General features: G+C 37.3%; 1 long non-coding RNA gene across 1 annotated transcript in view; it reads left to right on the top strand.

Moving 5' to 3' along the window:
* Nucleotides 1-24321, top strand: part of LOC148997257 (uncharacterized) — a 449839-nt gene that overhangs the window by 222033 nt on the left and 203485 nt on the right. The gene's annotated exons all lie outside the window — the stretch shown is intronic.

The following is a 24321-nucleotide window of genomic DNA, read 5'->3' as shown; positions in this document are numbered from 1 at the left end:
GAGAGAGAGAGAGAGAGAGAGAGAGAGAGAGAGAGAGAGAGAGAGAGAGAGGAGAAATGTAACAAAGTTTAATATTGTTTGTAAACTGTGTTTGAGAGAGAGGAAGGTGTTCAGAGAGTCTGTAGGATGTTAAGCTGTTATTTGTTTTATGGACTCAATGTTGAAAATTTAAAAGATTTCAAACACACTGTTGGCAGAAGTGAAAAATAAATAATTTTATGAAGTTACAATTTTGTTTGATTCCATGGTGTATTTTACTGAACATGAGTATTTACAATGCAAATTATTGTAATTTACTGGCAAATACTTATCTTGTCTTTTCATTTTATTAAGATCAGATTCTGCATGTAAAATTAAAATAATAAGGTGACTTGACTTGCACTTGACTTAACCTACTACAAGACTTGACTTGACTTGACATAGCCTGTGACTTGACTTGACTTGCCCCCCCCCCCCCCTTTTAAATGTATAGTTTGCTTTAAATAAAAGTAAGATAAATTGGTAAACTACAAATTGGTAATTGAAGCTGAATGAATTTAAAATTAATGTGCTATATTTCAATACATTTGCTTTCCTTAATATTGTAAAACACTAACCTCATTTATATGTGTGTGTGTGTGTGTGTTTGTATGTATATATATTTTGCAAAGCCCTCACTGATGCAAGCTCTTCTGCACACTTCTCTTCGACAGTCAATGCGGAGGTTAAGTTTTTGCACGTCGTGCAGAATAACCCTCTTTATATATATATATATATATATATATATATATATATATATATATATATATACTTAAAAAAGCGGGGGTTAAGTTTTTGCACGTCGTGCAGAATAACACTAAAGGCACCATATATATACTTAAAAGTGGGGTTGTTAGTTTTATCTACAGTTACAAAAATCGCTATATACATTGTACTCCTCAAGCCGTACAACTTTCTAATACATAGTCATTAGCTCGGACCAAGAGGAAGTCAGATATTTTGGTCTGAATATGGTGAGCCTCTCTCTGAGCCTACGTCCCTGTATGGCAAGCCCTTTTAACATTTAAAAGCTAAGTTTGCCTGTCCGGAATTAACATTGTAGATATCAACAAAGTCTTTCTGTCTAGTCGTTACACTTTGGATAGTTTGTATTATCATTTAAGATATCTGTAACATAATTGTGACTAGTCGAAATGACAGAGTATGGCAAGCCGTTTTAACATTTAATCATGAAAGGGCCAAAGCCTTCGGCACCGCCACCCGGGTGCCTTTAGGTAACTAAAGGAACCGGGGTTGCGGTGCCTCCGGCTTGGGCCCGCCATCGCTGCTCGCAGCTATATTTATTATTATTATTATTATTTATACGACTATTCGGGCACTTTTGGGGCCCTTAACATGCTCAAAAACTCTTGAAACTTAGCACACTGGTCAGAACCCGCGGCCATCAGGGCCGGGCTGAAGATGGTACCCGGGCGTGGCAGGGGGGCTAGACAGCGCCCCCTGGAACGGGGTCCGAAAACTTGGTCCATAAATCAAACACGCTTGCATGTAATAATATGAAACTCGGTGCACATATAGATCTCATCGTTCATATATACCTCATACTATTACTTTTTACCCCAGCCCAACAGGAAGTCGGTTATTTAGGGTTGTTCATAAAACACTCGCAATGGAATTTGAAGTACTACTCCTAGAGAATTCAAACTCACGGCACGAAACTCGGTCAGCATGAAGTCAAGGCATTGACGATGAAAGTTTGCGAGGGGATTTTTGATATCTCGAACGGTTTGGCCATGGCGAGGAAACGAAATTATGGCGAGAAACGTGAAACAGGAAGTGTGTTATAACTTCAGCATACATTAACTGATCTTGATGAAACTTCAGCAGTGTGTTCGCTGTAAGAGGACGATCACATGGATGTGACTATTGTGAGTCAAAGTTATAGCGCCACCAACTGGTAGCAGGAAGTGTGTCACTTTCAAAATGCTTTGAACTCACCCTTTTATTTTTACCCGATGTGCTTCAAACTTAATCTGTATAATGTAAATACATAGCAGATGAAGACCTGTGAATGGATTCTTGATATCTTTGATACTGTTGCCGTGGCAACGCATCAAACTTTAAAATTCTTTTTTTTTATGATTTTGAGACTCTTAGCGGCTTTTGGGGCCCTTAACGGGTTTGAAAACTCTTGAAACTTTGCACACAGGTCAGATCCCACAGCCATCAGAGCCGGGCTGAAGATGGTACCTGGGTGTGGCAGGGGGGCTAGACAGCGCCCCCTGGAACGGGGTCCGAACACTTGGTCCATAAATCAAACACGCTTGCATGTAATAATAAGAAACTCGGTACACATGTTGATCTCATCGTTTCATCTATACCTCACGCTCTTACTTTTTACCCCAGCCAAACAGGAAGTCGGCTATTGAGGTTTGTTTGTAAAACGCTCGCAATGGAATGTGCAATACTCATCCTAGAGAATTCAAACACACGGCACGAAACTCGGTCAGCATGAAGTCAAGGCATTGAGGATGAAAGTTTGCGAGGGGATTTTTGATATCTCGAACGGTTTGGCCGTGGCGAGGAAACAAAATTATGGCGAGAAACGTGAAACAGGAAGTGTGTTATAACTTCAGCATACATTAACTGATCTTGATGAAACTTCAGCAGTGTGTTCACTGTAAGAGGCTGATTACATGGATGTGACTATTGTGAGTCAGAGTTATAGCGCCACCAACTGGCAGCAGGAAGTGTGTCACTTTCAAAATGCTTTGATATCACCCTCTTATTTTTAACCGATTTGCTTCAAACTTCATCTGTATAATGTAAAAATACAGCAGATGTAGACCTGTGAATGGATTCTTGATATCTTTGATACTGTTGCTGTGGCAACAAATCAAACTTTAACATTCTTTTTTGATACTTTTGGGACTCTTAGCATGCTTGAAATTGCTTGAAACAGATAGATACAGATAGCTCGACAGATACATCACATTTATTAGCCAGTAGGCATGTGCAACTTTGGCAAAAGATTAAAGTAATGTCAAAAAAGTAAACAGTAAACACTAAAAGCCTCATATCTTCTAAAAATGTAATTATACATCATTTGTTTCTAAATTAAATTATACAAATATTATAATTAAACCAGTTTTTCCCTTTTTTCATTTAAGAATTATGTTTACGTTCAAAAACAGCCAGAATGGTTTTAAAATTCAGAAGAAGAAAAAATAATCTGAGTCATACGTAGTGCTATACTGCCCTCTTGTGTTCAATATCAGGTAGGCCTATTGTGTATATTCCCACCGGTTAATCAACGTGTGACTCCGCTGGGACTCGGGAACTTTTAAATCGCTTACTTAAAACCGAAAGTCAAAATACAGATATCCGCACAAGACATTAATGTTGTGGAGTAGAGCAAGCATTTTAAATAAATTCCTATTAAGTAGGATTGAACTAAACAGAATGAACGTTCACTCTGTTCTGCTGGTTCCTCGCTGTTGGCGCGCACAGTTATGAATGCTTGTGCAGCCATGAGTTTTAGTTTAATTTTAAAATTAGCGCAATTTCGGGATTTGTATTATTTGAATTTATTTTTAAAAAACACAATGTTGAGTTTTATTGTAACACTGTTTAATCGCGCCCACGGTTATATTTTGTATATTATATATAATTATAATGTATTTCTGTATAAAATAATACTACAATAAAAAACACATTTGTGACCGACCTGATCCAGCAAAATTAGTCACAGTGACCCAAATTTAAAAATTGAGATTTTGATATTAATGGAAAGAGGACACTGTAAGCTTTCAAATGATACCTTGGTCATACCTTGAATGGTTGTAACGATATACAGATTTGAATTCTGGTCGTCTGCCCTTTTTTTTCCAATTGAAAACCTAAGAAAATCGCTTTTAAAGTTTTTTTGCCCGTTTTTTTTTTTTTTTTTTTGATATCTTTCAAAATCCATAGCATTTTAAGGGATAAACTATTTATTTTATATAGCTTGATTTGACCAAATAGATTAACATATATAAATGCAATTTAACGAGGCTGAAACTCAACTTATTTTTAATTTTTTTGAAATAAATAATTAAAAAGTCACTTTTACAAAAATGTTCTAAAATCAGAAAGATTAAAGAGGAGTCAGAGAGAAATTCAGTTTTCATACGGATTAGCCCACATAAGCAGAGAGCAGTCTGTTTTCTTTCATTTTGAATGGTTGTGTTTAAAAGTAGACATTTCAATATATATGTCTGTGAGGATACCTTATACGCTGACTTTCGGTTCATGAGACAAGCTTCAGTTCACGTGCCGCGCGTCTCCGCGTCGTGATTAGGCCTAGCCTATTGTCTGCAATTTATTTCTTATTATTAAATCCTAGTAATTGGTTGATGAAACATTGATTTAAATTAAGATAATTATTTTAAAACGAAATTTACTTTAAAGAAAGGCTTTGTGCTTGCATGTTTAAGCTATGTGAAAGTTTTAGTGCTGCTTCCAGAGAACGGTCACGTTCGGATTGTTTTTCCTCATAAATGCGAACACGGAAAATAAAATAAAGATTTTATGTTCTGGAGAGAGTCAACCCTTCTTCATCGGGTGAGTATTACTTTTGGTTTGTGCAGTGTGGTTCACATAGGCCAATTTATTAAAATATTTAATTATCTGGGAATTGGATGCTGAAATTGCCCAATTTAAAAAAAAAAATTAGTAATAATTTAAGTTTTGTGGTGTAAGTCTACGTATTTTATAGGCTAATGTTAACTTCAAATAATACTAATAGTAATTTAAAGATGTTGTAGCTAGCATTGGGTCTGGACGTGAAGGATAACTTCGGGAGTTGAAGGGACGTGTCGGTGTCGTGATTCTGTCTTCTCACACCGCGACACAGGTTCGTGGATCTGAGTGTCGCGATCGTTACAGCCTTACATAGGCTATATTCTTCTTGCAGATAAATATACTCACGCAGTTTAGGTTAGAAGCCTCCAGTGAGTTCAACGTTTCAGGGGATACCCGGGAAATGCTCAGAGGTGACGAGGGGAGTTGAGAAGAGCAATGTTTATTTCAGCGAATTTAAAGCTTTGACAACTTTAATCGTTATTTAAATACCTTTACTCAATTATCTCGACTACGAAACCCTGTGAGATTATTTTTGAATGTCTGTTCTTTGAAATTAGCAAAAAAAAAAATATATATATATTTTTTTGTTATTTCATGGTTTTTCCACATAATCGGCCCATATCTTAAAATGGAAGGTTGCAACTTCCGACTCATTTCGCCAGAGCGGGTCACATTTGATTTTTATTTTTTAAACAATGTAATGTGTAACCTAAAAATAAACAGATTATTTGATAAATGATATATTTAAATCTCCATATTGTAGCCTAATATCTGCAGGGCAGCCTAGTCTTAATAAATGTATGCTTCATTTTTCATTTGTAAATTTGATCAATAAATTCAATAATTTAGAATAATAAGACACTATAGGGCTGTTACCCTAGGTAAGGCTGATCAAATTAAATCGGTTACACAATAATGTTACGAGATTGGTTTAACAGGAGTCAATTAAAAATCGCTGTAAAGAACGATACTTTTAAACATAACCCTAAATCACCATAAGGTGTCGCCAGATGACCGTCTTAATGAACGAGTCATGGATTCAAAATGCTGAATCATTCAGTAATGAGAAAACACATTGCTTTGAGATGCGCGATGGGTCGCTGTGATCTTTGTTTAACTATTTTCTCTGCTGAAACAGAAAAAAGTCAATATTGCATCTAAAAAGTCAATATTGCATCTAAAATGTAAGTGACTTGACTTGTGTGTGTGACTATGTTTGTTGTAGTGATAAGAGTTGCATCCTTGTTAAAGTTTAAGGCCTTGTGTTTTTGGATATATATCTTTCTTTCTTTTTTTTTTCTTTTTTTTACAAAATATGCATATAACCCATATATTTTAGATTTATTATTTGTTTTAAATTAAATTAAGAATGTATTTTTGGTAATTGAACCTGAATGAATTTAAAAATGAATGTGCTATATTTCAGATCATATATTTGTTTTTCTTAAAATTTGAACTAACTTTATTCTCAGCTGAATTATAAATATTTTATTTCTGTATGAATTAAAAACACATTTGATTTTTCTTTTTTAATCAATGTAGAATGTGTAACTGAAATATAAACAGATTAGGGCTCTGTTCGAGGACAAGTAACTAAAACCAATGTGACATGATGAATGTTTGTTTCCCAAACCATCTGAGTAACAGCTTACTTTTCTTTCTTACTATATTCTTTCTTACTATAAACTGTGCTGTAGAGCTTGCATCAGTCAAAGCAGGGTTACATTTTGCATGTCGTGCACAATAAACCTAAAGGCACCAGGGTGGCGGTGCCACCGGCTTCATATATATATGTATATATACAGTATATATATATATATATATACAGATATATATATATATATATATATATATATATAGCTGTGATCCGCGATGAAGGGCCAAAGCCAGTGGCATGGCCACCCTGGTGCTTTTAGGTAACTAAGGAACCGGGGTTGCGGTGCCACCGGCTTGGGCCCTTCATCGCTGCTCGCAGCTATATTTATTATTATTATTATTATTATTTATACGACTATTCGGACACTTTTGGGGCCCTTAACATGCTCAAAAACTCTTGAAACTTAGCACACGGGTCAGAACCCGCGGCCATCAGGGCCGGGCTGAAGATGGTACCCGGGCGTGGCAGGGGGGCTAGACAGCGCCCCCTGGAACGGGGTCCGAAAACTTGGTCCATAAATCAAACACGCTTGCATGTAATAATATGAAACTCGGTGCACATATAGATCTCATCGTTCATATATACCTCAAACTATTACTTTTTACCCCAGCCCAACAGGAAGTCGGTTATTTAGGGTTGTTCATAAAACACTCGCAATGGAATTTGAAGTACTACTCCTAGAGAATTCAAACTCACGGCACGAAACTCGGTCAGCATGAAGTCAAGGCATTGACGATGAAAGTTTGCGAGGGGATTTTTGATATCTCGAACGGTTTGGCCATGGCGAGGAAACGAAATTATGGCGAGAAACGTGAAACAGGAAGTGTGTTATAACTTCAGCATACATTAACTGATCTTGATGAAACTTCAGCAGTATGTTCGCTGTAAGAGGACGATCACATGGATGTGACTATTGTGAGTCAGAGTTATAGCGCCACCAACTGGCAGCAGGAAGTGTGTCACTTTCAAAATGCTTTGAACTCACCCTTTTATTTTTACCCGATGTGCTTCAAACTTAATCTGTATAATGTAAATACATAGCAGATGAAGACCTGTGAATGGATTCTTGATATCTTTGATACTGTTGCCGTGGCAACGCATCAAACTTTAAAATTCTTTTTTTTTATGATTTTGAGACTCTTAGCGGCTTTTGGGGCCCTTAACGGGTTTGAAAACTCTTGAAACTTTGCACACAGGTCAGATCCCACAGCCATCAGAGCCGGGCTGAAGATGGTACCTGGGTGTGGCAGGGGGGCTAGACAGCGCCCCCTGGAACGGGGTCCGAACACTTGGTCCATAAATCAAACACGCTTGCATGTAATAATATGAAACTCGGTACACATGTTGATCTCATCGTTTCATCTATACCTCACGTTCTTACTTTTTACCCCAGCCAAACAGGAAGTCGGCTATTGAGGTTTGTTTGTAAAACGCTCGCAATGGAATGTGCAATACTCCTCCTAGAAAATTCAAACACACGGCACGAAACTCGGTCAGCATGAAGTCAAGGCATTGAGGATGAAAGTTTGCGAGGGGATTTTTGATATCTCGAACGATTTGGCCGTGGCGAGGAAACAAAATTATGGCGAGAAACGTGAAACAGGAAGTGTGTTATAACTTCAGCATACATTAACTGATCTTGATGAAACTTCAGCAGTGTGTTCACTGTAAGAGGCTGATTACATGGATGTGACTATTGTGAGTCAAAGTTATAGCGCCACCAACTGGCAGCAGGAAGTGTGTCACTTTCAAAATGCTTTGATATCACCCTCTTATTTTTAACCGATTTGCTTCAAACTTCATCTGTATAATGTAAAAATACAGCAGATGTAGACCTGTGAATGGATTCTTGATATCTTTGATACTGTTGCTGTGGCAACAAATCAAACTTTAACATTCTTTTTTGATACTTTTGGGACTCTTAGCATGCTTGAAATTGCTTGAAACAGATAGATACAGATAGCTCGACAGATACATCACATTTATTAGCCAGTAGGCATGTGCAACTTTGGCAAAAGATTAAAGTAATGTCAAAAAAGTAAACAGTAAACACTAAAAGCCTCATATCTTCTAAAAATGTAATTATACATCATTTGTTTCTAAATTAAATTATACAAATATTATAATTAAACCAGTTTTTCCCTTTTTTCATTTAAGAATTATGTTTACGTTCAAAAACAGCCAGAATGGTTTTAAAATTCAGAAGAAGAAAAAATAATCTGAGTCATACGTAGTGCTATACTGCCCTCTTGTGTTCAATATCAGGTAGGCCTATTGTGTATATTCCCACCGGTTAATCAACGTGTGACTCCGCTGGGACTCGGGAACTTTTAAATCGCTTACTTAAAACCGAAAGTCAAAATACAGATATCCGCACAAGACATTAATGTTGTGGAGTAGAGCAAGCATTTTAAATAAATTCCTATTAAGTAACTAAACAGAATGAACGTTCACTCTGTTCTGCTGGTTCCTCGCTGTTGGCGCGCACAGTTATGAATGCTTGTGCAGCCATGAGTTTTAGTTTAATTTTAAAATTAGCACAATTTCGGGATTTGTATTATTTGAATTTATTTTTAAAAAACACAATGTTGAGTTTTATTGTAACACTGTTTAATCGCGCCCACGGTTATATTTTGTATATTATATATAATTATAATGTATTTCTGTATAAAATAATACTACAATAAAAAACACATTTGTGACCGACCTGATCCAGCAAAATTAGTCACAGTGACCCAAATTTAAAAATTGAGATTTTGATATTAATGGAAAGAGGACACTGTAAGCTTTCAAATGATACCTTGGTCATACCTTGAATGGTTGTAACGATATACAGATTTGAATTCTGGTCGTCTGCCCTTTTTTTTCCAATTGAAAACCTAAGAAAATCGCTTTTAAAGTTTTTTTGCCCGTTTTTTTTTTTTTTTTTTTTTTTGATATCTTTCAAAATCCATAGCATTTTAAGGGATAAACTATTTATTTTATATAGCTTAATTTGACCAAATAGATTAACATATATAAATGCAATTTAACGAGGCTGAAACTCAACTTATTTTTAATTTTTTTGAAATAAATAATTAAAAAGTCACTTTTACAAAAATGTTCTAAAATCAGAAAGATTAAAGAGGAGTCAGAGAGAAATTCAGTTTTCATACGGATTAGCCCACATAAGCAGAGAGCAGTCTGTTTTCTTTCATTTTGAATGGTTGTGTTTAAAAGTAGACATTTCAATATATATATGTCTGTGAGGATACCTTATACGCTGACTTTCGGTTCATGAGACAAGCTTCAGTTCACGTGCCGTGCGTCTCCGCGTCGTGATTAGGCCTAGCCTATTGTCTGCAATTTATTTCTTATTATTAAATCCTAGTAATTGGTTGATGAAACATTGATTTAAATTAAGATAATTATTTTAAAACGAAATTTACTTTAAAGAAAGGCTTTGTGCTTGCATGTTTAAGCTATGTGAAAGTTTTAGTGCTGCTTCCAGAGAACGGTCACGTTCGGATTGTTTTTCCTCATAAATGCGAACACGGAAAATAAAATAAAGATTTTATGTTCTGGAGAGAGTCAACCCTTCTTCATCGGGTGAGTATTACTTTTGGTTTGTGCAGTGTGGTTCACATAGGCCAATTTATTAAAATATTTAATTATCTGGGAATTGGATCTCCTCCATAATGCTGAAATTGCCCAATTTTAAAAAAAAAAATAGTAATAATTTAAGTTTTGTGGTGTAAGTCTACGTATTTTATAATGTTAACTTCGAATAATACTAATAGTAATTTAAAGATGTTGTAGCTAGCATTGGGTCTGGACGTGAAGGATAACTTCGGGAGTTGAAGGGACGTGTCGGTGTCGTGATTCTGTCTTCTCACACCGCGACACAGGTTCGTGGATCTGAGTGTCGCGATCGTTACAGCCTTACATAGGCTATATTCTTCTTGCAGATAAATATACTCACGCAGTTTAGGTTAGAAGCCTCCAGTGAGTTCAACGTTTCAGGGGATACCCGGGAAATGCTCAGAGGTGACGAGGGGAGTTGAGAAGAGCAATGTTTATTTCAGCGAATTTAAAGCTTTGACAACTTTAATCGTTATTTAAATACCTTTACTCAATTATCTCGACTACGAAACCCTGTGAGATTATTTTTGAATGTCTGTTCTTTGAAATTTTGAAAAATTTTTTTTTTTTTTTTTTGTTATTTCATGGTTTTTCCACATAATCGGCCCATATCTTAAAATGGAAGGTTGAAACTTCCGACTCATTTCGCCAGAGCGGGTCACATTTGATTTTTATTTTTTAAACAATGTAATGTGTAACCTAAAAATAAACAGATTATTTGATAAATGGTATATTTAAATCTGCATATTGTAGCCTAATATCTGCAGGGCAGCCTAGTCTTAATAAATGTATGCTTCATTTTTCATTAGTAAATTTGATCAATAAATTCAATAATTTAGAATAATAAGACACTATAGGGCTGTTACCCTAGGTAAGGCTGATCAAATTAAATCGGTTACACAATAATGTTACGAGATTGGTTTAACAGGAGTCAATTAAAAATCGCTGTAAAGAACGATACTTTTAAACATAACCCTAAATCACCATAAGGTGTCGCCAGATGACCGTCTTAATGAACGAGTCATGGATTCAAAATGCTGAATCATTCAGTAATGAGAAAACACATTGCTTTGAGATGCGCGATGGGTCGCTGTGATCTTTGTTTAACTATTTTCTCTGCTGAAACAGAAAAAAGTCAATATTGCATCTAAAAAGTCAATATTGCATATAAAATGTAAGTGACTTGACTTGTGTGTGTGACTATGTTTGTTGTAGTGATAAGAGTTGCACCCTTGTTAAAGTTTAAGGCCTTGTGTTTTTGGATATATATCTTTCTTTCTTTTTTTTTTCTTTTTTTACAAAATATGCATATAACCCATATATTTTAGATTTATTATTTGCTTTAAATTAAATTAAGATTGTATTTTTGGTAATTGAACCTGAATGAATTTAAAAATGAATGTGCTATATTTCAGATCATATATTTGTTTTTCTTAAAATTTGAACTAACTTTATTCTCAGCTGAATTATAAATATTTTATTTCTGTATGAATTAAAAACACATTTGATTTTTCTTTTTTAATCAATGTAGAATGTGTAACTGAAATATAAACAGATTAAGGCTCTGTTCGAGGACAAGTAACTAAAACCAATGCGACATGATGAATGTTTGTTTCCCAAACCATCTCAGAGTAACAGCTTACTTTTCTTTCTTACTATATTCTTTCTTACTATAAACTGTGCTGTAGAGCTTGCATCAGTCAAAGCAGGGTTACATTTTGCATGTCGTGCACAATAAACCTAAAGGCACCAGGGTGGCGGTGCCACCGGCTTCATATGTATATATACAGTATATATATATATATATATATATATATATAGCTGTGATCCGCGATAGCTGTGGATCTTTGAAACTGTTGCCGTGGCGACGCATCAAACTTTACCCTTCTTTTAGGATGCTTTTAGGATGCTTTTGAGACCCTTAGCATGCTTCAAATTGTATGAAACTCGACAGACACAACACATTTATTAGCCAGTAGACATGTGCAAAGTTTCAGAAACGGGCGTGGTGAGGGCTCAGTAGCGCCACCTTTTGACAAAAGTGGGGTTGTTAGTTTTAACTAGAGTTACAAAAATTGGTATGTATATTGTACTCCTCGAGCCGGACAACTTTCTAATTGACACTCATTAGCTAGGACCCACAGAAAGTCAGATATGTTTGTTTGAATGTAGAGAAAATCTCAGAATTTTGCCAGTCTCTCAGTAGCCGCGTTTCCACTGCCGGGCTAGGGCTGGGCCAGAGCTAACAGCGAGCCGGGCCGAGCTAGAGGCCTCGGGCCTCAAGCACCGGGCTTGCGTTTCCACTGCCGGGCCAGTAGCCCCACAGCGGTGCCCCAGACCCCACCCCTAACACGCCTTTCAGGATCAAACGTCATAAAACCCAACCCATTTCAGCGGGTATTATGAATTAATTTATTTTTTAAATTAGGAAGATAGCATGTATATTAACTCAACTGCCGTAGTGGCTGCAATAGTGTCCCGAGACCATTACAGGCGATTCTCCATTTCAAGCAGCGATTTTTTGCGCGATATAAAAAGTAGGGCTGCGGACACGTTTTCAAGTTATTCATTAATCGTTAACCGAGGCCCATCGGTTAATACTCGGTGCATATAGTGTGCGCGCCGCAACCTCGAGATACGGAGTTAATTTTTTAACACCTTTAATAACTGATTGGACCCCATTTGAAACGAAATTAATTTATAGAAATAAAACGCAGCAAGTACGGAGCAGTTAAAGCCCCATTTCAATCACCCTTCAAACTGAATTTGCCAATTGAAAATAAGCAAAACGTCCATTTCACAAAAACTCTGTGTCTGCAAATTAATAATAATAATAACCATCATCATCATTATTTTAACATTTTATTAGGCTGCATATGTAGAAGACGCCTTTATCCAAAAAAGGAATAGAGCACAAATAAACACAATATTTTTGACAAATATCAGCGCATATCCAGTGTGTGTGGAGCACGCACTGATGGCTGCGAGACGCCCATGTGAACAGTTTCATTGCATTTCTTTCAGTGGAAACAACTTAAAATACTTTTTCATTTCTGGTCATACAGAATTAAGCTACACTTCTATGTTTATGTAGCTTAATTTCTCTCTAAATGTGCATCCGGAGATGGAGATATGTTTTTAGCCGAAAATCATTTAGAAAACAAAAGTTTATTAATAAACAATTAATGCCTCGTTATTTTATATTATTTTATTATCAGACACATTATAGCCTATAAATCACCCATAAATCCCCTTTCTGTAGGCTGTGGTTACGGCTCTTCTCATTCAGCACTGCGGGGAAAATATCATTTCCAGGTTCTAATTTGGCCTCAGAAAACCAGTAAAATATATATTTTTTTCATATTAATTTGTCAAATATTTTAAATGTTTAAGGGGCAAAAAAATCAAACAAATATCTGAAAATTCGTCGATGTAGCTATATATAGCCTATATATTGTTGCGCAGCATTTGGCATAGGCCTACAGTTCAAATTAAAATGTTATGCAATTTTAAACGGTTAATCGGTTAAACATGGACACCCCTATGTGCATCTTGCTTCAGATCATAACGTTCCATAACACCGATAAACTCCGCCTTTTACCTTGAGCACGCCTCTAGCCCGAGCTGGCCCCCTCTGGCCCAAGGTATTCGACGGGCCAGAAATCCTGGCCGTTGGCCCCGAGGAAGCCCCGATCAAGCCCCGGAAGTGACAGTGGAAACGCGACTGGCCCTGGCACGCACTAGCACGGCCCGGCCCTGGCCCGGCAGTGGAAACGCGGCTAGTGTCCCTCTGTGTGAGTGAGAGGAGGGGCGCCTGTCAGGTTAATTTTAACCCTTTATTTGCTGTGTGCGACTTCTCTGGCATTTTCGGGGGCCTTAACATCCTCGAAAACTCTTGAAACTTTGCACACGGGTCAGAACCCATGGCCATCAGGGCCGGGCTGAAGCTGGTAACCGGGCGTGGCAGGGCGGCTCGACAGCGCCCCCTGGACTGGGATTCGAACATTTGTCCATAAATCAAACACACTTGCATGAATTAATATGAAACTCGGTACAATTATAGATCACATCAGGCCAAACAACTTTCGTGCTCTAAGTTTTATGACAGTTCAAATGGAAGTTATTTATGAATTATGAATTATGGGTTGTTTGAATAATTGTCCTAGGAGAAATACATCAAATTACAACGCATGTGTTTACCAATCACAACCAAACTCGGTGTGCATGAAGTCAAGACATTGAGGATGCTCAATTCCGGACGGATTTTTGTTATCTCGAACGGTCTGGCCGTAGCGAGGAAATGAATTTTATGACTAAAAAAGGACACATAAAGTGTGTTATAACTTTGCTCAATTTACCTACAGTTACAAAACTTACCACGTATATTGTTCTCGTCAAGCCGATCAACTTTCCAATTTAAAGTAATTCGCTCCGAGCAACAGAAAGTCAGATATTGTAGTTTGAATGGATTTATTTCCCCTGCGATTCTCTCTCTCTCTCTCTCTCTCTCTCTCTCTCTCTCTCTCTGTGTGTCTGTGTGTGTGTGTGTGTGTGTGTGTGTGGGTGGGTGGGTGTGTGTGTGTGTCTGTGTGGGGAGGGGAGGGCTGTTGTCTGTGTTTATGTGTGTGTGTGTGGCTGGCTGCGATTTTTCCTACAAGTCCTTGTCTCTAAGTCCTTGTCTTTTTGCATAACAATTTTGCATAACAATATTTTTAAATGACAAAATAGGCATATAACCCCCATCTTTTAAATGTATAGTTTTCTTTAAATAAAAGTAAGATTGTATTTGTAATTGAAGTTGAATGAATTTAAAATTCATGTGCTATATTTCAATATATTTGTTTTCCTTAAGATTTTAAAACACTAACTTCATTCTTATCTGAATTACAAATATTTGTTTCTGTATAAAATAATACTCTGACTAAAAACACATTTGATGTTTTTTTTTTGTATTTTTATTTACATGTATTTGTGTGTGTGTGTGTGTGTGTGTGTGTGTATAAAGTGCAGGGTTTTATTTAGATAAAGTAGAATTTCTATAACTATGTGTTGAACTAATAAATCACTCTTGTGTGTGTTAAACACAATCTACTTAATACAGACAACTTCATTATAAAGATAAATAACAAATCCAAAAAATATATGATTATAATCTATGACAAAAAAAGCCATTACAAACTATATTAGTGGAAAATACACATTGCTCTTTGTATTGTTGTAAAATATTCATGAAAAACAAGATAACAAAAATCAAAAAGATAAATTATTTTAGATATAGACATGTTTTAAATGTATAGCAGAGATGTTAATTGAGGCAGCAACATACAAACTTTCTAGAACAACATGGACCTAAATAGCTGGTTTTTATGGAGGACAGTGAAGAGGAAGAGGGTGCAAATCAAACAGCTCACTCTCAGACTACACAGCAAACAGCTTAAGTTTTTAGTGCTTTGTTTGAGGTTTTTAGTGCTCTGTCCTATCTATTATCAACATATAATAGATGGAACAGAACAAGAAAGGCAATTAATAATCTGTCATTGCGTCACTGCATTATGATATGAAAGGCTCAGTACAGTGTGGCACAAAACGCTTATGCGCATCCCGAGTGGAGAATGATGCGCTTAAAGCCACATAGAGTTACAGCGCACAGCGCATCGAGTCTGCATTGATGCAAGCTCTACAATACACTTCTTTTTGATAGTCAAAGCGGGGGTTACGTTTTTACACGTCGTACAGAATAACCCTAAAGGCACCAAGGTGGCGGTGCCATCGGCTTTACATTAAATATAAATATAGCTGTGAGCAGCAATAAAGGGCCAAAGCCGGCGGTACCACCATCCCGGTGCCTTTGGGTAACTAAAGGCATCGGGGTTGCGGTGCCACCGGCTTGGGCCCGCAATCGCTGCTCGCAGCTATATTTATTATTATTATTATTATTTATACGACTATTCGGGCACTTTTGGGGCCCTTAACATACTCAAAAACTCTTGAAACTTAGCACACGGGTCAGAACCCGCGGCCATCAGGGCCGGGCTGAAGATGGTACCCGGGCGTGGCAGGGGGACTAGACAGCGCCCCCTGGAACGGGGTCCGAAAACTTGGTCCATAACTCAAACACGCTTGTATGTAATAATATGAAACTCGGTACACATGTTGATCTCATCGTTCATATATACCTCATACTATTACTTTTTACCCCAGCCCAACAGGAAGTCGGTTATATAGGGTTGTTCATAAAACACTCGCAATGGAATTTGAAGTACTACTCCTAGAGAATTCAAACACACGGCACGAAACTCGGTCAGCATGAAGTCAAGGCATTGACGATGAAAGTTTGCGAGGGGATTTTTGATATCTCGAACGGTTTGGCCATGGCGAGGAAACGAAATTATGGCGAGAAACGTGAAACAGGAAGTGTGTTATAACTTCAGCATACATTAACTGATCTTGATGAAACTTCAGCAGTATGTTCGCTGTAAGAGGACGATCACATGGATGTGACTATTGTGAGTCAAAGTTATAGCGCCACCAACTGGTAGCAGGAAGTGTGTCACTTTCAAAATGCTTTGAACTCACCCTTTTCTTTTTACCCGATGTGGTTCAAACTTAATCTGTATAATGTAAATACATAGCAGATGAAGACCTGTGAATGGATTCTTGATATCTTTGATACTTTTGCCGTGGCAACGCATCAAACTTTAAAATTCTTTTTTTTTATGATTTTGAGACTCTTAGCGGCTTTTGGGGCCCTTAACGGGTTTGAAAACTCTTGAAACTTTGCACACAGGTCAGATCCCACAGCCATCAGAGCCGGGCTGAAGATGGTACCTGGGTGTGGCAGGGGGGCTAGACAGCGCCCCCTGGAACGGGGTCCGAACACTTGGTCCATAAATCAAACACGCTTGCATGTAATAATATGAAACTCGGTACACATGTTGATCTCATCGTTTCATCTATACCTCACGCTCTTACTTTTTACCCCAGCCAAACAGGAAGTCGGCTATTGAGGTTTGTTTGTAAAACGCTCGCAATGGAATGTGCAATACTCCTCCTAGAGAATTCAAACACACGGCACGAAACTCGGTCAGCATGAAGTCAAGGCATTGAGGATGAAAGTTTGCGAGGGGATTTTTGATATCTTGAACGGTTTGGCCGTGGCGAGGAAATAAAATTATGGCGAGAAACGTGAAACAGGAAGTGTGTTATAACTTCAGCATACATTAACTGATCTTGATAAAACTTCAGCAGTGTGTTCGCTGTAAGAGGACGATCACATGGATGTGACTATTGTGAGTCAAAGTTATAGCGCCACCAACTGGCAGCAGGAAGTGTGTCACTTTCAAAATGCTTTGAAATCACCCTTTTATTTTTACCCGATTTGCTTCAAACTTCATCTGTATAATGTAAAAATACAGCAGATGTAGACCTGTGGATGGATTCTTGATATCTTTGATACTGTTGCTTTGGCAACAAATCAAACTTTAACATTCTTTTTTAATACTTTTGGGACTATGCTTGAAATTGCTTGAAACAGATAGATACAGATAGCTCGACAGATAAATCACATTTATTAGCCAGTAGGCATGTGCAACTTTGGCAAAAGATTAAAGTAATGTCAAAAAAGTAAACAGTAAACACTAAAAGCCTCATATCTTCTAAAAATGTAATTATACATCATTTGTTTCTAAATTAAATTATACAAATATTATAATTAAACCAGTTTTTCCCCTTTTTTCATTTAAGAATTATGTTTACGTTCAAAAACAGCCAGAATGGTTTTAAAATTCAGAAGAAGAAAAAATAATCTGAGTCATACGTAGTGCTATACTGCCCTCTTGTGTTCAATATCAGTTAGGCCTATTGTGTATATTCCCACCGGTTAATCAACGTGTGACTCCGCTGGGACTCGGGAACTTTTAAATCGCTTACTTAAAACCGAAAGTCAAAATACAGATATCCGCACAAGACATTAATGTTGTGGAGTAGAGCAAGCATTTTAAATAAATTCCTATTAAGTAGGATTGAACTAAACAGAATGAACGTTCACTCTGTTCTGCTGGTTCCTCGCTGTTGGCGCGCACAGTTATGAATGCTTGTGCAGCCATGAGTTTTAGTTTAATTTTAAAATTAGCGCAATTTCGGGATTTGTATTATTTGAATTTATTTTTAAAAAACACAATGTTGAGTTTTATTGTAACACTGTTTAATCGCGCCCACGGTTATATTTTGTATATTATATATAATTATAATGTATTATCTGTATAAAATAATACTACAATAAAAAACAAATTTGTGACCGACCTGATCCAGCAAAATTAGTCACAGTGACCCAAATTCAAAAATTGAGATTTTGATATTAATGGAAAGAGGACACTGTAAGCTTTCAAATGATACCTTGGTCATACCTTGAATGGTTGTAAAGATATACAGATTTGAATTCTGGTCGTCTGCCCTTTTTTTCCAATTGAAAACCTAAGAAAATCGCTTTTAAAGTTTTTTTGCCCGTTTTTTTTTTTTTTTTTTTTGATATCTTTCAAAATCCATAGCATTTTAAGGGATAAACTATTTATTTTATATAGCTTAATTTGACCAAATAGATTAACATATATAAATGCAATTTAACGAGGCTGAAACTCAACTTATTTTTAATTTTTTTGAAATAAATAATTAAAAAGTCACTTTTACAAAAATGTTCTAAAATCAGAAAGATTAAAGAGGAGTCAGAGAGAAATTCAGTTTTCATACGGATTAGCCCACATAAGCAGAGAGCAGTCTGTTTTCTTTCATTTTGAATGGTTGTGTTTAAAAGTAGACATTTCAATATATATGTCTGTGAGGATACCTTATACGCTGACTTTCGGTTCATGAGACAAGCTTCAGTTCACGTGCCGCGCGTCTCCGCGTCGTGATTAGGCCTAGCCTATTGTCTGCAATTTATTTCTTATTATTAAATCCTAGTAACTGGTTGATGAAACATTGATTTAAATTAAGATAATTATTTTAAAACGAAATTTACTTTAAAGAAAGGCTTTGTGCTTGCATGTTTAAGCTATGTGAAAGTTTTAGTGCTGCTTCCAGAGAACGGTCACGTTCGGATTGTTTTTCCTCAATGCGAACACGGAAAATAAAATAAAGATTTTATGTTCTGGAGAGAGTCAACCCTTCTTCATCCGGTGAGTATTACTTTTGGTTTGTGCAGTGTGGTTCACACAGGCCAATTTATTAAAATATTTAGTTATCTGGGAATTGGATCTCCTCCATAATGCTGAAATTGCCCAATTTAAAAAAAAAATAGTAATAATTTAAGTTTTGTGGTGTAAGTCTACGTATTTTATAATGTTAACTTCAAATAATACTAATAGTAATTTAAAGATGTTGTAGCTAGCATTGGGTCTGGACGTGAAGGATAACTTCGGGAGTTGAAGGGACGTGTCGGTGTTGTGATTCTGTCTTCTCACACCGCGACACAGGTTCGTGGATCTGAGTGTCGCGATCGTTACAGCCTTACATAGGCTATATTCTTCTTGCAGATAAATATACTCACGCAGTTTAGGTTAGAAGCCTCCAGTGAGTTCAACGTTTCAGGGGATACCCGGGAAATGCTCAGAGGTGACGAGGGGATTGAGAAGAGCAATGTTTATTTCAGCGAATTTAAAGCTTTGACAACTTTAATCGTTATTTAAATACCTTTACTCAATTATCTCGACTACGAAACCCTGTGAGATTATTTTTGAATGTCTGTTCTTTGAAATTAGCAAAATATATATATATATATATATATATATTTTTTTTTTGTTATTTCATGGTTTTTCCACATAATCGGCCCATATCTTAAAATGGAAGGTTGCAACTTCCGACTCATTTCGCCAGAGCGGGTCACATTTGATTTTTATTTTTTAAACAATGTAATGTGTAACCTAAAAATAAACAGATTATTTGATAAATGGTATATTTAAATCTGCATATTGTAGCCTAATATCTGCAGGGCAGCCTAGTCTTAATAAATGTATGCTTCATTTTTCATTAGTAAATTTGATCAATAAATTCAATAATTTAGAATAATAAGACACTATAGGGCTTTTACCCTAGGTAAGGCTGATCAAATTAAATCGGTTACACAATAATGTTACGAGATTGGTTTAACAGGAGTCAATTAAAAATCGCTGTAAAGAACGATACTTTTAAACATAACCCTAAATCACCATAAGGTGTCGCCAGATGACCGTCTTAATGAACGAGTCATGGATTCAAAATGCTGAATCATTCAGTAATGAGAAAACACATTGCTTTGAGATGCGCGATGGGTCGCTGTGATCTTTGTTTTTACTATTTTCTCTGCTGAAAGTCAATATTGCATCTAAAAATTAAATATTGCATCTAAAATGTAAGTGACTTGACTTGTGTGTGTGACTATGTTTGTTGTAGTGATAAGAGTTGCACCCTTGTTAAAGTTTAAGGCCTTGTGTTTTTGGATATATATCTTTCTTTCTTTCTTTTTTTTTTCTTTTTTTACAAAATATGCATATAACCCATATATTTTAGATTTATTATTTGCTTTAAATTAAATTAAGATTGTATTTTTGGTAATTGAACCTGAATGAATTTAAAAATGAATGTGCTATATTTCAGATCATATATTTGTTTTTCTTCAAATTTGAACTAACTTTATTCTCAGCTGAATTATAAATATTTTATTTCTGTATGAATTAAAAACACATTTGATTTTTCTTTTTTAATCAATGTAGAATGTGTAACTGAAATATAAACAGATTAGGGCTCTGTTCGAGGACAAGTAACTAAAACCAATGCGACATGATGAATGTTTGTTTCCCAAACCATCTCAGAGTAACAGCTTACTTTTCTTTCTTACTATATTCTTTCTTACTATAAACTGTGCTGTAGAGCTTGCATCAGTCAAAGCAGGGTTACATTTTGCATGTCGTGCACAATAAACCTAAAGGCACCAGGGTGGCGGTGCCACCGGCTTCATATATATATGTATATATACAGTATATATATATATATATATATATATATATATATATATATATAGCTGTGATCCGCGATGAAGGGCCAAAGCCAGTGGCATGGCCACCCTGGTGCTTTTAGGTAACTAAGGAACCGGGGTTGCGGTGCCACCGGCTTGGGCCCTTCATCGCTGCTCGCAGCTATATTTATTATTAGGGCCCAAGCCCTGAAAGGGCGAAGGCCCTATTGTTTTCCTAACGATTATTATTATTATTATTATTTATACGACTATTTGGGCACTTTTGGGGCCCTTAACATGCTCAAAAACTCTTGAAACTTTGCACACGGGTCAGAATCCGCGGCCATCAGGGCCGGGCTGAAGATGGTACCCGGGCGTGGCAGGGGGGCTAGACAGCGCCCCCTGGAACGGGGTCTGAAAACTTGGTCCATAAATCAAACACGCTTGCATGTAATAATATGAAACTCGGTGCACATATAGATCTCATCGTTCATATATACCTCAAACTATTACTTTTTACCCCAGCCCAACAGGAAGTCGGTTATTTAGGGTTGTTCATAAAACACTCGCAATGGAATTTGAAGTACTCCTCCTAGAGAATTCAAACACACGGCACGAAACTCGGTCAGCATGAAGTCAAGGCATTGAGGATGAAAGTTTGCGAGGGGATTTTTGATATCTCGAACGGTTTGGCCGTGGCGAGGAAACGAAATTATGGCGAGAATCGTGAAACAGGAAGTGTGTCAGAACTTCAGCATACATTAACTGATCTTGATGAAACTTCAGCAGTGTGTTCACTGTAAGAGGACGATCACATGGATGTGACTATTGTGAGTCAAAGTTATAGCGCCACCAACTGGCAGCAGGAAGTGTGTCACTTTCAAAATGCTTTGAAATCACCCTCTTATTTTTACCCGATTTGCTTCAAACTTAATCTGTATAATGTAAATACATAGCAGATGAAGACCTGTGAATGGATTCTTGATATCTTTGATACTGTTGCCGTGGCAATGCATCAAACTTTAAAATTCTTTTTTTTGATGATTTTGAGACTCTTAGCGGCTTTTGGGGCCCTTAACGGGTTTGAAAACTCTTGAAACTTTGCACACAGGTCAGATCCCACAGCCATCAGAGCCGGGCTGAAGATGGTACCTGGGTGTGGCAGGGGGGCTAGACAGCGCCCCCTGGAACGGGGTCCGAACACTTGGTCCATAAATCAAACACGCTTGAATGTAATAATATGAAACTCGGTACACATGTTGATCTCATTGTTTCATCTATACCTCACACTCTTACTTTTTACCCCAGCCCAACAGGAAGTCGGCTATTGAGGTTTGTTTGTAAAACGCTCGCAATGGAATGTGCAATACTCCTCCTAGAGAATTCAAACACACAGCACGAAACTCGGTCAGCATGAAGTCAAGGCATTGAGGATGAAAGTTTGCGAGGGGATTTTTGATATCTCGAACGGTTTGGCCGTGGCGAGGAAACGAAATTATGGCGAGAAACGTGAAACAGGAAGTGTGTTATAACTTCAGCATACATTAACTGATCTTGATGAAACTTCAGCAGTGTGTTCGCTGTAAGAGGACGATCACATGGATGTGACTATTGTGAGTCAAAGTTATAGCGCCACCAACTGGCAGCAGGAAGTGTGTCACTTTCAAAATGCTTTGAAATCACCCTTTTATTTTTACCCGATTTGCTTCAAACTTAATCTGTATAATGTAAATATACGGCAGATGTAGACCTGTGAATGGATTCTTGATATCTTTTAAACTGTTGCCGTGGCAACGCATCAAACTTTACCATTCTTTTAGGATGCTTTTGAGACCCTTAGCATGCTTCAAATCGCATGAAACTCGACAGACACATCACATTTATTAGCCAGTAGACATGTGCAAAGTTTCAGAAACGGGCGTGGTGAGGGCTCAGTAGCACCACCTTTTGACAAAAGTGGGGTTGTAAGTTTTAACTAGAGTTACAAAAATCGGTATGTATATTGTACTCCTCGAGCCGGACAACTTTCTAATTGACACTCATTAGCTAGGACCCACAGAAAGTCAGATATCTTTGTTTGAATGTAGAGAAAATCTTAGAATTTTGCCAGTCTCTCAGTGTCTCTCTGTGTGAGTGAGAGGAGGGGCGCCTGTCAGGTTAATTTTAACCCTTTATTTGCTGTGTGCGACTTCTCTGGAATTTTCGGGGGCCTTAACATCCTCTAAAACTCTTGAAACTTTGCACACGGGTCAGAACCCATGGCCATCAGGGCCGGGCTGAAGCTGGTCATCGGGCGTGGCAGGGCGGCTCGACAGCGCCCCCTGGACTGGGATTCGAACATTTGTCCATAAATCAAACACACTTGCGTGAATTAATATGAAACTCGGTACAATTATAGATCACATCAGGCCAAACAACTTTCGTGCTCTAAGTTTTACGACAATTGTTGGAGAATTCTGCTTGTCCTATGTACATGTGAAAGAAGAGTGCTGTACATGTGAAAGAAGCATGCTGTGCATGTGAAAGAAGCGTGCATGTGATGTAATGCCAAGCAGAAAAAGCTAGGGTCTTAGGGCACATGAGGACAGGGACGAGAGAGTGGAAAAGTACCCAAAAAACACTTGTAGCACAGATGCAGGTGTTGGGAGGCACTGGGAGAGAAACAGATTGTATACAATGTAACAATGTGCCACTGGGAAAAGTGTAATGAAACAAGGAGCCCATTGTGTAAAAAGAAATGATACGCATGCGCAAGGAAGTTTGCCCCAATTAAAAATAAAATGATAATGCAGGTGTTTTTAATCTGGGAGGAGTAATAAGGAGGAGCAAGGAGATAAAAGATAACAATTTGAGCGCTAATTGGCTACCACAAGGTATAAGAAATGAGTGCAGACCATTGTAAGATCAGATGGCCAGCTGGCATCTCACTTTGTTGAACTGCTCAATAAAGTTACTTCTTCTGAGACCTGAAACCTCGACTCTGCGCAATTTCTTCAAGACCTGAACCAGACTTTGATGATTTGAATTGAGACTGAAAATCTGCCACAACATAATTGGCGAGCGCCAGCCAGGAGCTTCGAGAGGGGAGCGGCCGTGGTGACGACGCCTGCTGGTGACCCCACGAAACAAAAGGTCGACCAAAAACAAGGTAAGCAGCTTTTGCTTAATTTGTTTCGTGTGGTCCCTGACAGAGCAGTCACCTTGGTTGGTAATTATTATTTGATATTTAAATACATGTTAAATGAATTGAACCCCGCCGAAAAACGAACCTAAAAAGATTAAATTTAGTAAGGCAAAAATAAGTGGAAAAGAAAAGTCGAGATCTTGGGTCAAATGAAGAAGAAGCGCATGCGTAAGATTATATGAAAAAGGTTGTGTTTTTATTTGTTAGTTTTTACCTGTGAGAGAAACTGCAGGTTGTGTTTTTATTTGTTAGTTTACACCTGTGAGAGAA

Source organism: Pimephales promelas, chromosome 2, assembly GCF_988280905.1.
Source record: "Pimephales promelas chromosome 2, fPimPro1.hap1.1, whole genome shotgun sequence".
Classification (NCBI taxonomy): domain Eukaryota; kingdom Metazoa; phylum Chordata; class Actinopteri; order Cypriniformes; family Leuciscidae; genus Pimephales; species Pimephales promelas.
Note: the sequence above shows the minus strand (reverse complement) of the source record. Positions and strands in the feature narration are given on the sequence as shown.